Below are 23,171 nucleotides of genomic sequence, written 5' to 3' on the forward strand. Positions count from 1 at the left end.
TTTAAAAAGAGGGATGTTTAGGACAAGTCAAAGTCCAAGCATGCCATAGATGGTCTAAGTCATGAAAGAAATTTATGCACCAAAAGTAAAAGATACTAAGAGTTGCCATAATAACGTGTAATTAAAACTCCTTAAAAAAAATAGTTTTACATGCAAGGCATGTGAGGAAAGTGAATTGTGTTTTTGCTAAAAGATTGTAAGAAGGCATAGGAGTATAACTTTTTGCCTAGAGGGTGAAGGGGTTTTTTAATTAGATAGCATAAAACTAAAGGTTTAAGTTGTGTAAGGTTTATAAAAACTAATCTTGTACAAAGAAATTGTTTGTGAACATACTGACTAAACTTAAAGGAGTGTGATTCAGCATTCCATAAATTAAACCTTGAAATAAAAGCACGATAGGGTTTTCTTAAAGCACTGATCTACTCTTTCACAAAAACTGCAAAGGATTATATAAGGTTTATAGAAATCTCACCTCATGGTCAAACTGGTTAAGTATAATATGAAGTGTTTTAAATCTTTAACATATTTGATAGGCTTCTGAAAGTCAATTTTCAGCTTCAGAAATTGTCTTTTCTAACTTTGGGATACTACATAGGGCCCCTGAGGCATCCAAAAGAAAGGTAAACACAGGATTATTTGACATGTTAAGTTACATGTGAAGAATTGTCAAAATAAAAAATTATGTTTAACCTTCTTCAAGTTCTATTTTAGTGAATGTTAATATATGTTCCAAAATTGTATAAGATTTCTAAAATTAACATGTCTGTGTATATGCTATCCATAATTACAGTTACTATGTTGTTTTAGACCATGGAAATAACCACATTTCCTTGTCAACTGTGTCTTTATAACTATTTAAAGTCATTTCCACAGTTAATTGCTTAATGCTAATGCAGTTTCTAAAAACTTCGTAAGCACGTAAAAGCCTAGAATATGGTGTCTTTTAAAAGATTCATGAAAGGATGGAAAGGACCCTAAAAAGCACTCTTGAATACAGGTTTCTAGTAGCCTTAGAATCATATCATTTAAACTGGGTAAGAATTCCTGGAACTTTAATAAAAAGACTGACTGGTTCATAAAACTGCTAACCCAAGTAGATAGAAATTAATTGAATACCAAGAAAATACTTTGCCAGATTTTCATGTTAAATCAGCTGGTACTGAAATTGTTTAAATACACAATTTAAATTAAATACACAACTAAATTAAATTAAATTAAATTAAATACACAATTTAAATTAAAGTCAAATTGCCTATGATAACCCATCAGTCATCAGTGCTATGCACCTCATTTGGAAAAACAACTGGCATTCAAGAGTTGTTAATTAAGTCTAATGTTAATTAAGCACGGACACATGGAGAACCAGGATAGCCACCTTGTCCTTCCTGAGTCCTTACAGCTTTTGTTACTAAAAGTTATGCTTCCCATGACTCATCATGGAAGAGATAAAATATAATTCAAATTAAATATATTGGTGTGGTACCTTATACATTACTAAAATAATTTTTTTTTTCTTTTTAAGACAGAGTCTCACTCTGTCGCCCAGGCTGGAGTGCAGTGGCACAATCTTGGCTCACTACAACCTCTGCCTTCTGGGTTCAAGCGATTCTCCTGCCTCAGCCTCCCGAGTGGCTGGGACCACAGGCGCGTGCCATCACGCCTGGCTAATTTTTGTATTTTTAGTAGAGACAGGGTTTTACCATGTTGGCCAGGATGGTCTTGAACTCCTGACCTCAGGTGATCCTCCCGCCTCAGCTTCTCAAAGTGCTGGGACTACAGGTGTAAGCCACTGTGCCTGGCCTGCCAAAATAGTTCAATAACCAATGTTTAGTTTGTCAAACCCACATGCCTGAGAAGACAATCAAAGCTTCAGGTATATTTGGCTACCTGATGGGTCATTTAAACATTTGTAGAGGGATTTCTTTCAACTATCATTTTCAATGCATGTTTTCTGGTTGTATAAAAGCTTTCCCATGCAAGAGGACTGATGTTATAACACTAAGTTATTATGCCACACTGTATTTTTATGGTTCACTGAAGAAAATAAACCCCTTCACAATCTAGAACCCAAAGACTGAATATTCTGAGAACATCAGAGAAAGACTGTCCTTGCTATCCACACTGCAGCAAAACTTCAGGACTTGTATTTTGGCTTCATAATCTCACAACAGAGAAGAGTCCCTCCACAATCTCGGAGCTGTACACCCGTTGGAACCCTCAAGGTAAAGCTAACCAGGGAAATTTCTCCCCAGAAAAAGATGGCATCCTTGATGTCAACAGTTTTTCCCAAGATCACAGAGCAAGAGTTCTACTACCACGAGGCTCTTATCTTTAAATACTTTTCCCCTGTTTATGCCTCTATGAACAACAGACATGAAAACACGGGGGTCTGTTGTATGCACTTACGGGGTATACTTTTATTTGAAAATGATTTTGCAGCCAGTAAAATGGATAACCTTATACCTTCATAGATAAAACATGAAGGCCCAATGTAGGTAAGAAACTTTAATGGTACATATGTTGCCTCATAATCAGTCAGAAACAGAACATTGATTCACTCCTCTTAACCCACATAGGTTAAAGAGAACATTGCCAGGAGGCCTTCACTCTTCTAGAAGGGCACTGTGTGTTAGGTCCTTTTTCCATGGTTTGGAATAAAAGAGGGAATGATTTAAAATGTATCCCTCATGATAGGCTTTATAGCAGTTTCTACTGTAAAGGCTATCGTTGCACAACAGACTTTAAATTATCTTGTGAAAGTTATGCTAAATAATGGAATTGGCTAAACAGGAAAGTATCTGTGCAGCTCTGGCACTTGTGGCCTATGAAGAAATACATCAAATGTAGATTATAAAAATTCAGTTGTAGGCGATTAATGGAAAAAACCACTTAGTTAAGTGAGTAGTCTCTTCATTTCGCTTATTCTTTGATCTATTTGATTTTAGGTGGCTTCTCCCAACTCTTGGTGTTATCCTCCCGATAGTCATGATAACAGTCTCCCTGGTGTGCTGTATTCTCTTAAAGGTTTTAAATGTTTGCATGCAGCCATCTCTAAAATGTCACATGGTCTCTCTTCAACTGGGATGACAAGAGCTGAAATAAATGTGCAGCCATGAGGACACCATAACCTATAAATGACATGCTGAAACTGAGAACCCGAAACAATGGTAACTGAGAGCAGCACTAAAGCTCTCGGTTTTGGTCACACTCTCACCTAAGTGAGAACCAGAACAGAAGGGGGAATTTTTTAAACTATGGGAGGCCATTGTTTTGGACTAAGATCATGCACTAGGCTCCAACAGACTAAATCAAACCAAAGTGGAGCCACTCCTGTTAACAACTTACAACTACTCAATTTTAATAGTTGATGTAAGAAAATTGAGTAGTTCAGTTTGACATAATCAAACTAAAACTTTAAGGAAACACATAGATCCCAGATCAGAACAGACCAGGTTTTTTCTCCTATAAACAGGACATTCCAGTATAAGGAGGTTCTCTCTACTCAGTCCTTGTTCCTGCCTTAGCAAAACTCACTGTTCTACTGTTTCCCAGCTGTTTTCAAAACCAAATAAGTATACTTATGATGGTAATAGTGACATCGAGGACTAATGTTTTGGTCAATCTCTCAAAATTGAAAAAATGACCAACAGAGGGGAATTGTTAAAGCAACCTAAACATGGCCTGAGAAAGACGCTGTACTTCTACATTTGAGTCCTTGCAGATGAACTGTAACCTAGTTTAAAAGGCAGACAAGACTGAAAACCTAACATAGGAGTACACAGCTGAGTCTTGGCCAATCCCAGTGGCCATACTTCAACCACTCATAGACTGCTAAGTGCTCAAACTGTGTTCAAATAAGGCAAATGCCAACCTGTAACCAATCCAGCTGTTTCCTATGTCTCACTTCCGATTTCTGTACATCATTTCCCTTTTTGATTTTTTTGTCTATAAATCTTCCACCACGTGGCTGCGCAGGAGTCTCTCTGAATCTGCTGGGATTCTGGGGGCTGCCCAATTTGCGAATAGTTCATTGCTCAAACTCCTTTACATTTAATTCAGCTGAAGTTTTTCTTTTAACAAGGTTTTCTTTTATCTTCTCATTTGGCTGCCCTACAATTATTGGACTCTTTCTCTGCTGCTGTTCCCATTGTTTCTGCATATTGGTTGTTGCCTTGCAATGGGCAATAGAACCTGGTGGTCCTTTAACACTGGGTTTGATTAATTTGCTAAGAAGGATTTACTGGATTACTATAAAAAATACTGCTGTAGGATACAGATGAACAGCCAGATGCAGATGCAGAGGGTAAGGTATTAAGGGAGGTGTCTGGATGTCCACGCCCTCTCAGGGTGTCCCACCCTTTCGGTAACTCCATGTGTTTAGCAACAGAGAAGTTTATCAAGTCTGTTGTTCAAGAGTTTTGGAGAGATTAATCTCCAGCCCTAGCCTTTCCTGGAGGATGGTGGGTGAGTCTCCGAGTTCCCTATCAGGTACTCCTATCAGAAAATTCCCAAGAGTTTTAGGAGCCCTGACACAAGTATGGGGGAAAAAGACCAAATATATTTCATATTATATTATACCTAGCTTCTGCAGCAATTCATTTCACTGGTCATGCCCTTGGCCTTGAAATCATCTGATACTGCTCCACAACTGAAATTCTGAAAACTACACTATCTCACTCTCAGCTTCCAGCCTCCATTCCCTTTTCTCCAGAGCCTAGTAGCAGCGCCTTGCCCAACCCTGTCCTTTCCCTAGTTCAAATCTAACAGTTTCTCCTGGTTTCACTCTGAAATCTTTAACCAGCCTAGATTCTACAGCACACTACTTGAATTACTACCTTGCCCTTCAACAAAATCCAACCTTCAGCCAGTCCTATTATCTGTTTCTTCCACAACCACATCTCACTAATCACTGCTAACAAAAACAACAGAGTAAAATAATGCCAGCATACATTGATAGTACATCATCATATCTCAGACAGGCTCTATCTGCTCTCTGACAGTCCATGACAATTTCTGATCAGATTCCTCTCACATTCCTCTCAGAAACTATTCCATACCTTTCCAAATCTCTTCAAGCCTCGTAGATAAGCTGACCATCTTCTTTTGAAAACTTTCCCATTTTTCTTTGAGTAAGAGCCAAAGTCCTTAAACTGTCAGACCAGGTCCTAAGTAATCCGCACCCTCTCCACACACCCCTATCCATGACCGCATCTCTCTCAGTGTTCTTGCTCATTCTGCTCCAGCCACCCTGGGCTTGCAGCTCTGCCCACAGGCTGAAAACGTGCCTGCTTTAAGACTTTCTGCAGTTCCCTCTCCTTGGAACAAGTCATTCTCCAGATACCTACATGGCCAACTCCTTCACCTCCTACAAGTCTTTGTTCAATTGCCACCTGCTCTGTAAAGCCTACCTTGACCATCTTATTTAAAACTATAGCACCACTCCTTTCTGGCCCCAGTATCCCAATCTTCCTTACCTTGCTCTATTGGTTTCATTTTTCCTACACCACTTATCTTCTAACTTCTTATGTAATTTACTTATTTATTATGTTTGTTACTTATGGTCACCCAATAGTAGAGTTTTTTCCCTGCATCCCAGGTGCCTAAAACTAAGGCTTGCTGGCACACAGGAGGCATTCAATAAATGTCTGTTGAGGGAATAATTAGATGAAACTATTCCCTCCTCCCTTTGAAAGTGAACCCAAGTTACTGACCCCATTTTCCTTGTGTGTTTCTACTGCTATTCTCTTTCCTGTCCCTTCAACTGCTCACTCCATCAAAAGTGCCTGTGCAAAGATTCTGTCAGTGAGAAATCTAGCATGGCTGACTCCATCTTGCTGCTGGCCTCACTTGCTGGCTGTCTTCGCTTGTTCCTGGGTATAGAGCAAGCTAACTAGGGGAGGAATTTAGTTGACAGTTTAACTTTGAAGCCAAGATAATATCCCTCCCTAAAACTGATGCCCTCCTTGTTTGGGAACTGAAATTGCCTTTGTAAAACGAATGAAACGCCACAAGATTAGGATTATGGGAGGGGCCTAAATTCTGATTAAATGTAGGCATAGTTTCCTTTTTTCTTTCTTTTTTTTTTTTTGAGACAAGGTCTCACTCTGTTGCCTAGGCTGGCGTACAATGGTGCGATCTTAGCTCACTGCAACCTCCACCTCCCAGGTTCAAGCAACTCTCCTGCCTCGGCCTCTAGAGTAGCTGGGACTACAGGTGTGCGCCACCATGCCCAGTTAATTTTTGTATTTTTTGTAGAGACAGGGTTTCACCATGTCGCCCAGGCTGGTCTTGGACTCCTTGAGCTCAGGTGATCTACTCACCTCAGCCTCCCAGAGTGCTGGGATTACAGGCATGAGCCATCGCACCTGACCTAAATGTAGGCATACTTTCTATAATCCCTTACTGTTCAGGAGTCGTGGGGCCAGAGGTCACAAGATCTGTGACTTCCCTAATGGTTTCTATGGATAGCATCACTATTGTAAAACTTAAGATTGGTCTTCTTAAAGATTTTTTATACTCACCCCACCTGGACTTGTGACTCATGACTCAACCAGTCCTACTGCTCCCATCCAGAGACAGGCTGGGCACACAAAGACCGTTTTCCACATCCTATGATTTCATCCTCAATGCAATCAGCAGCACCCATCCCCTAGTCCTCTGCCCACCAAACAATCCTTGAAAAACCCTAACCTCTGAGCCTTCGGGGAGACTGATTTGAGTAATAACTCTGTCTCCTATATGGCCAGCATCACATTAATAAAATTCTTTGTATACTCCAATAGCAAAGCCTCGGGGAACGGGTTTTGTCTGTGCAGTGGGCAGAAAGAACTGATTGGACAATGACACCGCTGGCTTCTTTCCTTCACTGTTGTATAGACACACCATCAAGAAAGCAGGTCTTTATGTGATGTGTGCCCAATTACTCTTCTTCCTGTTACCAGCAAAGTGTCTGAAAACACAGCCTTGGCCTGGCACGGAGGCTCACACCTGTACTCCCAACACTTTGGGAGGCCGGGGTGGGCAGATCACCTGAGGTCAGGAGTTCGAGACCAGTCTGCCAACATGGTGAAACCCTGTCTCTACTAAAAATACAAAAATTAGCCAGGCGTGGTGGTGGGTGCCTGTAACCCCAGCTTCTTGGGAGGCTGAGGCAGGAGAATCCCTTGAACCCAGGAGGTGGAGGTTGCAGTGAGCCAGGATTGTGCCACTGCACTCCAGCCTGGGCAACAGAGAGGCTCTGTCTCAAAACAAACAAACAAACAAACAAAAACAAACAAAAACAACCACAAACCCAAAAACCAAAAACCAAACCAAAACAAAAAAAACCAGCCTCCTCTTTTTCACTATCTCCCATACCAAAATGCTATTAAAACCAGCAATGAGCTTCTATTGATACCTTTCAGGCCTTTCATTCTGTTACACATAATTACCCTCACTACTTGCGTCCTACCTGTTCAAAGTTTTTCAGACTTCCCTTTCTGTAACTCCAGCTCCTTTCTTCTGGTTTTCTTATCATGGAGCCTCCTTCCTGGTCTTGGTAATAGGTTCCTTTTTCTCTTAAATCTGAATGCAGGCTCTATACATTTTATCTGGGCAACAACTTTTATATCCATTAGATGATGAACCCCCAATTTATGCTTCCCGTCCAGATCTTTTTCTGACTCTCAGCATCCACCTTAAAACTAGAATAGGACTTAGCCACCTGGATTGCTCAACATCTTTTGTATCTGGGTAACAAAAGATCCTACTCGTACTCAATGACTACGTCTTACTCCCACTTCCCAAATACGTGCCTCCTTTGGAGCCCAAGTCGTCCAAGACAAAAAGCTGTATCAAAGTCAGCCGAGGATCTTCCTATTCCCTTGTACTCAGCAATTTATCAAGTCTCCTAAAATCCGTACTGTGGAGAGTACTGCGCAAACTAGAGAAGCAGTGTAAGAATAAAGAGAAATGGCCAAGAAGATGAAAATGACGAAGAAAAGTTCACAAATACACAGATTCAAAAGAGATCTTAGGTTCCTAAAACTGTTATTAGAAAAATAATGGTGAAAAGACCGGAGACTGCAAAATCAACAGGTTCAACATGTTTAAGGCAAATTAAATTCCTTACATGAACTTGTTTAAATTATAAGAAAAAACATACTATTAGGACACAGGGAAAAACACCTTGTCTTCACAGACTTGACTATCATGCTGGCCTTAGACTTTTCAACTTTATTACGAACCAGAAAACAGCAGAGCAATTAATTGCAGAATTTAAAGAGATAAGCATGTGACCTAAAAATTATAAGAAATTTCAATTTAGCAGTCATGTTAAAGATATTTTCAAATATTTAAAAGCTGCCAAATCCTACACACACTACATGATCTGAATATTTGTGTCCCTCCACGTTGGAAGTCCTAACCTCCACGTTTTATGGCATTGGGAGGTAGGGCTTTTTGGGGAGGTAATTAGGTCATGAGGGCAGAGCGCTCCTGAATGAGAATAGCGGCCTTATAAAAGAGACTCAAGAGAGCTCACAGACCCTCCATCACCCTCCATCACGTGGGTTACAGTGAAAAGAGGGCTGTCTGTGAGCCAGCAAGTGGGCCCGCACCAAACCCCTTCATCTGCCAGTACCTTGCTCTTAGACTTGCCTGCCTCCAGAACCATGAAAAATAAATTCCCATTGTTTTTGAGCCACTCAGTTTACAGTATTTTGCTACAGCAGCCTGAACGGACTCAGACACCACATATCCTTCCGGAGAAAATTATTTCCATCGATAGAAGGACTCAAAACTAAGTACTTCAAAACATGGAAGCTGCTGTATACAAAGGCCGACAGCAGTGCGCTAACCTGAGAAAGGACTGATAGTGCTTGTGGACTTGGAACAGGCAGGTCACCTACTGGGGTAGCTCATCTGCCGCCCGGCTTTCCTCCAGCCCAGCTCTATCTTTCGTTGCTACAAACCCCAGAGATGCTAACAGCTAAGATGCTCAGCTCCTGAAGGGATGATTTCGTGATACTCTTATCTTTACTTACAAGTTTGAACTATATACCTGTAAGAAAGCCTCTTTCCTTACAGCACAACTTTTTTTTACCAATAAAAAATTTAACTTTTTTGATGTTAAAACCATTACCTTGTCCTTAAAGCATAAATTAACTTTTGCTGTTCTTGCCTGATACAAGTCTAGAATGTATGTTTGTATGTTGATACATAAATTCAACATAACTTAACAACATAACTTACAATTTCCATATCTGAGATAAGATTTTATGTTCTGCCACTATCATCCTTTATGGCCTTTGGTCCAAGTTAGCATGATATATTTCTTCTATTCTTAGTCCCCCTCTTCCTTACTACTGATTTAAACTCTCTCAACCTTCGGAGTACTTCTTAAACTAGGTAAAACTCACAACAACACTTAAATCACCCCATGTGTACATACATATAAGTAATCCTCAGTAAATTTAAACATGTTAATTAACAAAAATCTATTTGCAGTTTCTGAAGGTAATGCCTGGTGAGTGAGCACAGACCATTAACCCATGTCTGAGGACAGAGGATGCAGTTCCACCTCTTTCCTGTCATCACAGGGAAGTGACAGTGATTCCTCTACAGTCATTCCATCTCCTACTGCTTCCGGGATTAGTAGCAGGGAACTACTTCACTACAAAACACACACACACGTTTAGAGACAGGGTCTTGCTCTGTCACTTAGGCTGTAGTGCAGTGGCATGATCATAGCTCATCAAAACCTCTAACTCCTGACTCAAGCGATCCTCCTGCCTCGGCCTCTCAGGTAGCATACCACAGCACCGGGCCTGAGACACTTACTAAGCATCTCCCATTTGTTCAACATTACTCCCGGAAACTTAACTCTTAGTTTTCTCAACTAAATTATAACTCCTCTAGGGGTACAAACCAGGGGATTTTCTTCTGTATCTTCAGAGTACCTAAAATCTACCAACATAAAACAGTTACAAAAGAACTTAACGGTGGAGCTCTTCACTGACCCCTACCAAAGGGTGGACAATACACAGAACTGTAACCCTTTAGGTACCTAGAACAAATTAGTATATGTTTTCACTGTCTTTAAGTAATTTACAATCTAGTTATAAAAGGGTAATTAAATATTCCAAGATTGGAGACATGTCAGACATGAGTTACAAGTTTATAAACATACTATGTATTAGGGGAAAAAAGAAAAGGCCAACTGAACTGCAGTGGTCAGCTGAAGGCTGCAGGACACCTTTGAAAGCAAAACTTCAGAGCATTGGAAAAGAAGACGGAAAGTCACTCTAGGTTGAAGTGGAAACGGTACTCGGAAAGGCACGTAGTGTCAATATGTAAAGATGGGCCTTTTCAGGGTAATGAGAAATGAGGCTGGAACTCTAGAGGATTTTTTAATTCCTAAGGAGTAACTGAAGTTTTGTGCAAGAGAGTGATATGATAAAAGCAGGTTAATATACAGCAAGAAGGATAAAGTGAACTCAGTTGCTTCTGAAACTGTATTTTACTTTGTAGAGAAATCTGCTCAAAACAATTATCCGGCTGTTCAGTCTTCTTTGACCTTGGATTTTGTACACAAGAGCCAGCTGAGAACTAAACTGCATGAACTTATTTTAGATCCTAGATTACTTTCTGTATTACATGTAATTTTGCATTCTTTACCATTACCTTATGCATACACCATTAAAGAGTCACCAAAAATAGGAGTCTGAACAGCTGGATAAGAAATAATTCATTATCTTGGGGGATATAACACCCCATTACTGATTTGGTCATTCTCTTACTCTCAGAAGCTTAGATTTGTACCCAGTTTTAATGTACTATAAATAGCATCCTCATACATAACATTTTTGTCCATAATTTAAGTTCTTCAAGAAATTCCTATGAGTAGTATTACTAGGTTATCGAAGATATAATAGATTGGTTACTGGATATACATGTGTGTGTACACATCTCCAATAACCTAGTCATATAATGTATACATATAATCTCATATATAAATATTTATTTACTGTTTTAGAGACAGGGTCTTGCTATTTTGCCCAAGCTGGAGTACAGTGGCTATTCACAGGGATCCCCACTACTGATAAGATGAAAGTTTTGATCCGCTCAGTTTCTAGACTGGGCTAGTTCACCTCTCTTTAGGCACTCTGGTGGTCCTCTGCTCCAGGAAGGTCACCATATTGATACCGAAGTTAGTGCAGACACCTGCTATCAGCACTGCACACTACAGCCCAGAACTCCTGGGCTCAAGAGATCCTCCCGCCTCCCCACTAGCTGAGACTACAGGGGGACATAACTATTTTTGAGGTACTTAATATAACAATTCTTTAGCCCTAATTCCAGTTTGATAGATACGGCCTCAGAATAGTGGAGACAGGATTATATCAAACATATTTGTGATTGCACTAATACATATTCGACTATATTCCCTGAAAAGTTTAGCATACTCTACTAGAATGACAAACTGGGCAGTCACTTTCACTCTACCGTGAGAATCATTATCATGGGTATGTGACCACCACGTAAAGTTGTTCACATTACAACAATTTTCCATATTCTGACCTTCAAGGTGTCATCAAAATTGCACAGTTATTACATAACAAAAACTAATTTGTACTTTAATGGAAAAAAGAATATTTTTAAAAACAGCTCTGATATTTTTAAGTCCTAAGTAGTATCAAACATTATATTCAATCACCTCAATATGAATGAATTCCTATTTCCCATTTTGGCTACATTTTAGATCCTATAATCCCCAACGTAAGATGAATACCTAGTAAACTAGGCACTACCCTTGTTTCTACTGCGGCTCAATGCTCACACAGAAACCTCACCTGAAACAACTTAGAGCAGCTCTGTTCAACAGATCTTTCCGAAATGATGAAAATGTTCTATATTTGTGCTGTTCAGTAAGGTTGCCACCACACACAGTGCCTACCCACACCTGAAATATAACTAGTGTCACTTAAGTACTAATTTTTCTATTGTAATTACTTTAAGTTACAAAAGTAACAAGTGGCTGATGGCTACTGTATTAGAAAACATGGCTTCACAGTATACGGAAAGACTTCAACTTTAAGATTTTCTCGGCCGGGCGCGGTGGCTCAAGCCTGTAATCCCAGCACTTTGGGAGGCCGAGACGGGCGGATCACGAGGTCAGGAGATCGAGACCATCCTGGCTAATACGGTGAAACCCCGTCTCTACTAAAAAATACAAAAAACTAGCCGGGCGAGGTGGCGGGCACCTGTAGTCCCAGCTACTCGGGAGGCTGAGGCAGGAGAATGGCATAAACCCGGGAGGCGGAGCTTGCAGTGAGCTGAGATCCGGCCACTGCACTCCAGCCCGGGCGATAGAGCGAGACTCCGTCTCCAAAAAAAAAAAAAAAAAAAAAGATTTTCTCGAGTTACAAAAAAGAACAGATAAAACAGTGTTAACTAAATTACTGGTTAGATAAGATAATGGAAAGTGTTGGCTGCCTACTAAGCATCCACTCCCCTCTTCCCTCTTGAGAGGCCCTGTTCTGCTCAGATGGCTGTCTTTCAGCGCCCCCAGCTCCAACGATGGATCCCGATCAAAAGGACAGGACTCATAGCATTGTGTGGCTGGCTGGCTGTTACTGGTCCAGGGGTGGGCATGTGACTTAGGGGAATCTAAGGATTTTGAGAAGAACTTATATTCCATGGTTTGGGGACCCAATTCTCTCTCCCAAACTGAACAACAAAGAAACATATGGATTCTGGGGTTCTAGCAGCCACTCTGTAACCTTAAAGAAAATGACATGGTTTGGCTCTGTGTCCCCACTCAAATCTCATCTCAAATTGTAATCCCCACGTGCTGAGCGACAGACCTGGTGGCAGTGATTGGATCGGGGGGCGGTTCCCCCTTGCTGATCTCAGGATAGGGAGTTTTCACGAGATCTGATGGTTTTAAAAATGGTATATTCTCCCGGTGCTCTCCCCCTGCCTCCTGCTGCCTTGTGAAGAAGGTTCCTGCTTCCCCTTTGCCTTCCACCATGATTGTAAGTTTCCTGAGGCCTCTCCAGCCATGCCCAGCTGGGAGTCAATTACAGCTCTTTTGTTTATAAATTACCCAGTCTCAGGTGGTATTTTTATAGCAGTGTCAGAATGGACTAATACAGGGAGTCAGCCTAAGGACAAAGCTGACATGGACAAAGCAGAGCCGAAGCTCTGAACTAAGGCACTGGAGAGCGCTCTGCTTGTGGACTTCTGGTTACTGTGTCCCTCTTTACTGTGAATGCCAACTTGAATCCAGTTTCTGTTACTTGAGGCGGGGGTGGATAGATAGCATCCAACACTATAAGGCTCTCCAGAATGCAGGAAATACCATCTGCCCTTTCTCACATTATATGTTAATCCCCCCAAGCCATGTTTACTGCATGAAGTCTTTCAGACGTGAACTGATAAAGGATCATTTTGAAGTAGAGATTAGTGTCCGAGATTAGTGCCACCTGTTACCTACATTCAAGTCTAAGCTCTTTTTGTTTGTTTTTTAGAGACAGAGTGTCACTCTGTTGCCTAGGCTAGTCTCAAACTCCTGGGCTCAAGTGATCCTCCCATCCCAGCCACCCAAAGTGCTGGGATTACAGGTGTGACCCACTGCACCCAGCCCAAGTCTAAGTTTTGAACCTCACCACTGCACTGCTAACTGTAAAGCAGGGTTTGCAGAATTATTTGAATTCTAAAGCATTTTGGACTTGTGTTGGTCAGCTGCGTGACGCTGTGAAAAGAAAGCAAAAACTGAATGTTTAGAAATCTACTATCAAAAGTCTGCCAAAAAAATAAAGCACAGAGATGTGAATAAGAAGAAGATACATTTTGAATTATGGATTGGAGAGCAAAAAGCATACTCCAGTGAGTCATTTGGTAACATGAAAGTTAATTAACTTGCATGAAAACTGCAAGGGCCCAATGCACCAGAATGTCAGGTTTAAAAAGTTGTCTAATAGGCTCAAGAAAAGACTTATGGTATAGCAGAACAAATGGTAGAAAAGATGGAAGGGACTCCATCTCAGCAGACTGGAGAGACAGTCTTCTGCTGGCCTCAAGGAAACAAAGTGCCATATAATGAACTGCCTATGGACAGGGTCGCATACAGGGAACAGCCTGGTGTCCCTGAGGGAGGACACCAATCAACAGGAAGAAGACAGCACCCCCACTTATGCAGGCACAAAAGATGAACTCTACCTACAACGTGAATGAGTTTGCAAACAGGTTCTTCCACAGTTGAACCTCCAGATGAGAATGCAGCCCGCTTGACACTTTGAGATGCTGAGCAGCAAACCAGCTAAGATGTGCCCATACTCCTGACCCAGAAAAACTGCGAGACAATAAACCTGTGTTGTTTCAAGCTGCCAAATTTGGGGGTAATTTGTTACACAGCAATAGAAAACACAAGCCTTCTCTCCTAAACCTTCCCAACCTTTGCATGAGCAAGGATTATTTTCATCTTCTCAAAGTCTTTGTTAGGGGGACTACAAAAATGGCAGGCCATACAGTCCCTGAGTACAACTGTATAAAAGCAGCAACCTTAGGTTTAGTCACAGTTGTCTACATTAGAACTACAGGAAGACTTGGAAGGAAACTAAGAGGCCTCTCAGTACCATTCTTTATGTTTACAGATAAGGAATGCAAGGACGTGTAATAGTTCATAACTTGTTCCTGATCACATAGCTGATGAAAGGCCAAAAAAAAAAGGAAGACAGAAAAAGGAACTGCTAATCTAGTGAATTTCCCACATCTTCACTAATTGCTCATATGTATAAATTGTGTCTTTTCCCTGAAAATAAAGGATTGAGAGCCAAACTATAAATTTCATTTCTATCTCCTACCATGAAAATCAGTTTTGGCCAGGCGCGGTGGCTCACGCCTGTAATCCCAGCACTTTGGGAGGCCGAGGCGGGCGGATCACAAGGTCAGGAGATCAAGACCACGGTGAAACCCCGTCTCTACTAAAAATACAAAAAATTAGCCAGGCGCAGTGGCGGGCGCCTGTAGTCCCAGCTACTTGGGAGGCTGAGGCAGGAGAATGGCAGGAACCCGGGAAGCGGAGCTTGCAGTGAGCCGAGATCGTGCCACTGCACTCCAGCAAGGGGGACAGAGTGAGACTCCATCTCAAAAAAAAAAAAAAAAAAAAGAAAATCAGTTTTAACACAAAGTTATTGTTACTAATTAACTAAAACATACTTAGCAATAAGAATTTACTTCATAAATAAGGTCTATGCTTGTTAAACCAAAAAAAGACATATGAGAAATTATACATATATTTTATACCAAGTAAGTTGCAATAAAACCTGTTTCAGCTTGGCTTTGGTGAAAAATACCAGTATCCTTCCCTGCGGGGTTAACTAGTTTTGTCAGTGTTTACTGTATCAAGCATGTTTCAGAAAATGTGATTTGATCATCAGAGCACCAGAAGCCAAGTCGCAATAAAGAGTTCTTGTATTCTGGGTCCAACTTCAAAATAGGTGTTTTCAAAAACTTGCATTTACAGCAATGACGATGGCAAGAAAAGTAAAATAAAAACTTGCATTTAGAACTTGACATAGGTCTGCTTTATTTTATAACATGTGCCACAGAAATAAAATTTTTCTTAACATTATATATGACACTCATTTGGCAAACACTACATTGCAAGCCCATCACTGTTTATCTAATTCCTCCAATTTTAAGAAATGACTCAAATTACAATGCAGCTTACTAAGCAGCTCAAACTGTAACAGGAATTTCAGTATTTCAAATAGCAAGGAAGAGTTACTCTAATCCATGCTTACGTTAAAAATCAAGGACTCCAAATAAAACACCATGTTTAATTCAATTTATCAAGTCCAAGAAGTCACAAAGGCAATGTAAAAGAAGTAAGTAATAATGGGGAAGCCCTAATTTTTAAGTCTGTCTGGAAAACAGTTTTTGCTTATCAATAAGACTTTCTAATAGGACTCATCTTGCCATCAGCATCCACAAAATCTGAACCACCCACCTCCCACTTCTCCGTAAGGATCCCTTCCCTAATGTCTGATGCCTCTTCCCTCACCTCCATTCTTTGCCCACTGCTGCACACGCTTAAAGCCCAGCCACCCTTTCACCCACATAAGTTGTAGACCACTGCTACCCTGGTTAATTCTCAGAAGTAATAAATTCAGAACCTGAAAGCACATAATGCCTACAAGACTACTCACTATTTTGGCTGGGCGCGGTGGCTCAAGCCTGTAATCCCAGCACTTTGGGGGGCCGAGATGGGCGGATCACGAGGTCAGGAGATCAAGACCATCCTGGCTAACACGGTGAAACCCCGTCTCTACTAAAAAAACAAAATACAAAAAAAAAAAAAAACTAGCCAGGCGAGGTGGCGGGCGCCTGTAGTCCCAGCTACTCCGGAGGCTTAGGCAGGAGAATGGCGTAAACCCAGGAGGCGGAGCTTGCAGTGAGCTGAGATCCAGCCACTGCACTCCAGCCCGGGCGACAGAGCGAGACTCCGTCTCATAAAAAAAAAAAAAAAAAAAAAAAAGACTATTCAGTATTTCAAACTTCTGCTCTGCTTTACATGAATTCAAAAAAAAAAAAAAAAAAAAAAACCACTATTTTTCTGCTGTACCAAGGCAAAAAAATTCTACAATCACATTTAAAGACATGGACTAATGACTTCACATGACATTGTAGTAGCAGTTTCAGTTGTGTTAAGAGAAGCTAAAAATTAACAGGTTCTGTGCTAAGCACTGTATCATCTCATTTCTTCTGTAAAATCGCTCCATGAGGACATTAAAACACAAAGTTTGGTCACTTACTCAAGGACGACATACTTAGTAAATATAACATAACCAGGATTTGAACACATGCCATCTGCTTGTGCTCTTAACTGCTGAAACATTCTAGTCATTTTTCTAGTCAGGTCGCATAACTGGGTGGCCCATGGTTAAGCATGGAGTTTCTACTAAGCCCAGTAGCAAGCCCAAAAGCTGTTTCTTAAAAGAGCGGTTACCTGCAAAGGATGGAAATGCTTTGCTCCAAAATCCCAGGATCTACACTGCAATTATCTCCTACAGGGCTTGCCAAAGGTTCCAAACAGCATTTCAGTCTGCCACTGACATTTCAAGCCCCATAAGATCTGCTGGGTCATATGGCCTGAGAGGCAGAGCAGTTTGCACAGCAGCCTGTACCTGTTGCAGAGGCGCCTTTTGTTCTGGGATCCACTCAAAACTAGTAGCATTTTGGGTCACTCAGTAAACAAGCTGAAGTAGCACAGCCAAATGAGGAATTTGTCACCTCCAAAATCCAAAGAGGCCCACCAGACCTTGCTTCTCTCTTTTTGTTATAGGTGGGAACACGCCCTACACCACACCAGTGGACCCCTAGAAATTTCACTCAGGTGGAAGGACCCTGAATATTTGTTGGATTTATTTCCTGCCATCTGACAGGCAAATGTCTTACCAGTAAGTCAACAGTAGTTGTTCCTTCTTGCCCACCAGGTCCAATCGGCATAACATCATCAATGTGATGGGCCAGTATGATGTCTTGTGGAAGGGAGGGGCAATCAGGGTTTCTATTTGTTTGCTACAGCTGCTGTAATAGAGAACCACAAACTGAGGAGCTTACACCACAGAAGTGTACTGTCTCCATCTATGGGGTTAGAAGTCCAAGAGTAAGCTGTCAAAAGGATTGGTTCCTTCAAAGGGAGTGAGGAAGAATCTGTTTCATGCCTCCCCCCTTGCTCCTGATGGTTTGCTGGAAATGTGTGACATTTCTTGGTGCTCCTCTACTTCAGTTTCACATGGCATTCTCCCTGAGTGAATGTCTGTGTTCAAATTCCTCCTGTTTACAAGGACACCAATTGTGTTGGATTAGGGGTCCAGCCTACTTCAGTATGACCTCATCTTATCTAATCACATTTTTAACTACCCTATTCCCAAATAAGGTCATACTCTGAAGTAATGAGAGCTAGGAATCCAATATACAAGTTTTTAGAAGACACAATTCAACTCATAACAAGATCTCTGTGATCTAAGTTATGATACAGTGTTGGAAAATTGATATTTCCGAGGTAGGACAGTGAAGGTGTATTTTTGGCTTTGTTAGTTGAAAGAAAACTGCTTTTAGTGATCTTTACTAACAGATATTAAGACAAAGCATTCAGCAGATCAATAACTGCATGCCAGCTACTAGGGGATACGTTCTCAAGTAATGAAATGAAATATGGAACAGCGGCTGCAATTAGTCACCACTCAGTTAAGTTTATGATAATCCACTGTCATTTTCCAAGATCAATCTGTTTTCTGCACAGGCCACATAGGAGTGCTGAATGTGGATATGTCAGGAATCATCACCCCATATCCTTAAGGGCACCAATCTCTGCAGTTCCTCTGGGAATGAGGTACTGCTTTTGGCTTACTATTACTCCAGGAAGAGGCAGCTCTAGTGGCTTTTATTTGGCCTTTCTTACCACAATAGCCCTCACTCCACAGGTCGGGGAACCAGTGTGGGGATTCTGCCACTTGCTGAGTATGTCTATACCAGTTACGCATCCTGGAACTGGCAAAGTAACCACAGGATGATTATGCGGACCCACTATAAGGAGGACCTGGATTAAACTTCTATTGACCACCTAACCTCAACAAGCCCCTACTCTGAATGGTGGGCCAAAATGACACTTTGAGAGACCTGGAATTAGTGTCAGTTCACAGTTAAGTGTTCACTAATCCATGAGAAGTCTAATTATTTCCTCTTCTCCAATCCACACTTACCCTGATAAGCCATAGGCCCCTCCCGGAAACGCTGAGAAAAAAAATTAACAGTATAAATTCTTGGCAGCACAATGGGGTCCTTCCTCAAAAGGATCCAGCCTCCCCTCATTCAAGGGGTTCTCAGTCTGTAAAACGACTCAAATCTGGGAACTGATTGAGGGACCATGATTCTTTCTTTGGTAATTAAAGTAAGGCTTCCATTCACTTGACCTAGAACTCTTCTGCTTATAGAGATCACGTCAGAATTCAGTAGACTGCCCATCGAGTTCTCTTCTAGGGACACCATGACCACCTACCCAATGCCATAGGACTCTCAAGTCCTGTTCAGATTGCTGCTTTGACTCCGCTGTCCCCCATGACGGCAACACACCCACTTAGTCTTTGGTGACCACATGGCCCCTACCATTCGGGATCCGACCATCCCTGCTACAGTTAAGGACCCCCAGTCAGTGGCAGCAGCTCCCACTGCAATCTCTGACCTGAAGAGAAGAGCAGCCCCAGAGCTCTTCATGGATGCCTCAGGAGAACCAGCAACATCTTACAAGGTGACTACCTCAAGGGACACCATTACAGGTTCTTCAGGCAAAGCAGAGTTAATCTCCTCAAACAGAAGTGGAAGAATTGCTTCTATTGGCAAAAAAGAGTGAGTAAAATTTAGGAGTTTAACATCCCCCATTTTATCAGGATGTTCCCATACGGCCCTATTCCAAATGTGAGGATCCCATTCCTTCCCAATCAATGCCTTCACTTTAACAGCAGACCAAGGTGAAGAAGGGAATTCAGTTAGCACTGTAATTCAGCCACCTACAGGATGAGATTCTGGGTTTGGTTTTCACCAACCCCAGCTCTGCAGCTACAAGAGATACGGGTTTCTTCGGGGCAGACACAGAAACTTTTCAGGCCACTTACATGGAGCTTCAATCGGGAATTTGAAGCCTTAAGCTTGCCCTTTTTTCTTTTCTTTCCTTTCCTTTTGTTTTTTTGAGACAGTCTCACTCTGTTACTCAGGTTGGAGTGCAGTAGTGCAGTCTCGGCTCACTGCAACCTCCGCCTCCTGGGTTCAAGCGATTCTCCTGCCTCAGCCTCCCCAGTAGCTGGGATAATCCTTTTCTTTTCTCACTTTACCCAGCACAGTTAAAAGCAACCAGCCTATCTTATTACACTCATTAATGTGATTAAAATGTTCTAAGGTATCAAATACCTGATCATTCTGAATCTTGTCTATAAGCATGAGTGGGAGCATCCAAGTGTGATCTTGTGCGTATCTCTCTTGCCATATCACACCATGGACTACCAGCGCCCTCTTTTCCACTGGGAATACTCATTATTGCCTTTAAATCTGATCAGTTAAGAAAACCAGTTCCAGAAACACTATCATCAATCCAGAAAACTCATTCTTAAGATTCTGCGCACTAGAAGCACTCTCAGCACCCAAATTTGAATCAGTCAGGGCTCTCCAGAGATACAGAATTGATAGGAAAAAATACATAGATGTAGATAAAAACATAAATATCTTCATCTACATATAGACAGATATAGAGATATTGGTATTTTAAGGAACTGGCTCACACAATTGTAGGGGCTGGAAACTTCAAAATGTGTAGGGGAATCTACAGACAGGAAACTCAGGCAGGAATTGATGCTGTAGTCTTCAGGAAAATACTGTCTTTTTCAGGACACCTGTTTTGGCTTTTTTAGCCTTCAATTGATTGAATGAGGTCCACCCACATTATTTAAGGTAATAGCCTTTAGTTTAGGTCAACTGATTACAGATGTTAACCATGTCTTCAGAACACCATCATAGCATGAACCAAATTAGTATCTGATTAAATAACTAGGTATTATGGCTTAGCTAAGCTGACATAATAAAACTAATCATCACACACAGTATTACTCAACAAAATCTAATTTTCAACTGAAGGAAAAACCTTTTAAACAATAATATTTTATTTGTTCCAGAAAGGCCACAAAATTTTAGTAAGAACACTTTCCTGAGTGGAACAGAGGAAAAGCCCTTCATCCAAAACTACTTGGAGGAACAAAGCTTCCATGAACCACCTCTCTTCACAGAACACTATCTTAGAAAACTATAACATTGTATCTACATTTTAAAATAATCTCTATGTTTCAAAAATACGATCTTCAACTCTACAACAGAAATCACACTTTAAAATTCTACCCCTGACAGAAGTGCTCTCACCTCCTTACAAATGGGTTGAAATAAATCCTGCACGTCCTTTCCTCGTCTTGGTGGCGCCCCCATTCCAGCAAGTACCATCCTTATCTCCTTATGTTCTCTCTGGACATAATAACCCAGGCATTAACAAGTATCAAAACACTTTCTGAAAATCTACTATTTGCTAGGCAACTTCCAGTTCTGAGTATGACCTTCTAGCCAGCACTGTTTCATTATTAGCAGAATCTGGTCAGTCAGCCAGACTGCCTGGGTCCAAATCCTGATCCCACTACTTACAAGCTGCATGATCTTGGCCAAGTTACTTAACCCTCATCTGTAAAACAAACACTCATAATTATACCACTGGGTTCGGTTAGAATTAAACGAGTGCAAATGAATAAAGCACTAAGCTCAAGTATTAGCTATTATTATTTTAAAGTCCAGAAAACCAGAGATTACTCGGGGAATAATAAGGGAAAAATAACACCAATGGTAACTTTAAAATCATTTTTATCTGGCTCATTCACTTCTTACATTAACTGCTTTCAAGAATCCTTCCTCTCGGTTCTCAAATGAATTTACACAACTTCTAGTTAAGTTTTATAAAAACTAAAAAATGTAATCTCTATATATCCCATCATCGTGGACTTTTCATAAACACATAGTTAAGCGGCTTTTGATGTAATAAAATTTATTTGTTTTGATTTTTGAGACAGTCTCGGTCTGTCTCCCAGGTTGGAGTGCAATGATGCAATCTCGGCTCACTGCAATCTCTGCCTCCCAGGTTTAAGTGATTCTCCTGCCTCAGCCTCCTGAGTAGCTGGGATTACAGGCACGTGCCATCACGCTTGGCTAATTTTTGTATTTTTAGTAGAGACGGGGTTTCACCATGTTGGTTGGCCAGGCTGGTCTCAAACGTGATCCGCCCACCTCGGCCTCCCAAAGTGCTGGGATTACAGGAGCAAGCCGCCGCGCCCAGTGTTTAAAAACATTAACACATGCTTTTAAAAGTCAAAATTACACTCATTTTCTGTAAAATTACAACTGTAATTATCTCAAGAAACTTAAGCATCAGGACCAGGGAATGTAATTGCCTGGTTCTAATGCTTGGATATTGTCAGGCCTCTGAGCCCAAGCCAAGCCATCGCATCCTCTGTGACTTGCACGTATTCGCCCAGATGGCCTGAAGTAACTGAAGAATCACAAAAGAAGTGCAAATGCCCTGCCTCGCCTTAACTGATGACATTCCACCACAAAAGAAGTGAAAATGGCCAGTCCTTGCCTTAAGCGATGACATATCTTGTGAAATTCCTTTTCCTGGCTCATCCTGGCTCTAAAAGCTCCCTCACTGAGCACCTTGTGACCCCCACTCCTGCCTGCCAAAGAACAACCCCCCTTTGACTGTCATTTTCCTTTACCTAGCCAAATCCTATAAAACGGCCCCACCCTTATCTCCCTTTGCTGACTCTTTTCGGACTCAGCCTGCCTGCACCCAGGTGATTAAAAAGCTTTATTGCTCACACAAAGCCTATCTGGTGGTCTCTTCACACGGACACGCATGACAGGTATGCCTATAATGTATTCGATCTTCAAGACCTTCACTTTTGCAATTGTCAACATTCATGAAATGAGATTCTCAACTTAGCTCATTTCATATAAAAATACAAGCAGTCATCTGAAATTGATGGCTCATCCCTATTTGTGAAAAACAGGCCTCATTCTTGGTTCAAAGTTTCTAAGGGGTCAACAACCTCAGATGGGCTAATGCCCGCAATTTAGAAGTGATTACATTGGAAACTACAACGCTGCAAATGTTGCCTTCCCCAAAGCCAGGTCCATTCATTAATATATCTGTGTGCCTACTGACAAGAAGGCAGGCTGGTAAAGCACATTTTCAAAGCTGTTTTAAAGGGATCAATTTTGGTAAAGAGTAATTCAAGACGGATTGTAAATCTGATCAGTTTTACACCCTTGGAAGGTGGGGACTTGACGCACGTTAACATGTACACGCATCAATAATCCACAGGTAGTTCTGACCCTGATCTCAGGTCGAAAGTCCTCAACTATGGAGCTTTCGAGTTTCAGTACAGTAGGCGCTTTCACTTCCCAGTAGAAATCTGGGGTGATGGCCAAAAAAAGTGTGTTGTCTCCCCCAAACCACACCATGCCAAGTTCAGCCAACGCAGAGTAATGCACCCTTAGGTATTTGTCAAGAAGACGTACAGGCTGTCCCTTTTCTCAGA

General features: G+C 41.3%; 1 protein-coding gene across 6 annotated transcripts in view; it reads right to left on the reverse strand.

Annotated features, from left to right (window-relative positions):
- The window catches only part of FAM210A (family with sequence similarity 210 member A), a 60,579-nt gene that overhangs the window by 36,710 nt on the left and 698 nt on the right, over nt 1-23,171 (reverse strand). For 3 of the 6 annotated variants that reach the window (XM_033178438.1, XM_033178439.1, XM_033178440.1), the window contains exon 2: nt 17,443-17,574. The exons of 2 other annotated variants lie outside the window; for them this stretch is intronic. The gene's annotated coding sequence lies outside the window, so the exon portion shown is untranslated. The remainder of the gene's footprint in view (nt 1-17,442; nt 17,575-23,171) is intronic. One more of the 6 variants, XM_033178442.1, reaches the window with a different exon arrangement.

This window comes from Trachypithecus francoisi, unplaced genomic scaffold (assembly GCF_009764315.1).
Source record: "Trachypithecus francoisi isolate TF-2019V2 unplaced genomic scaffold, Tfra_2.0 Lachesis_group19, whole genome shotgun sequence".
Lineage (NCBI taxonomy): Eukaryota > Metazoa > Chordata > Mammalia > Primates > Cercopithecidae > Trachypithecus > Trachypithecus francoisi.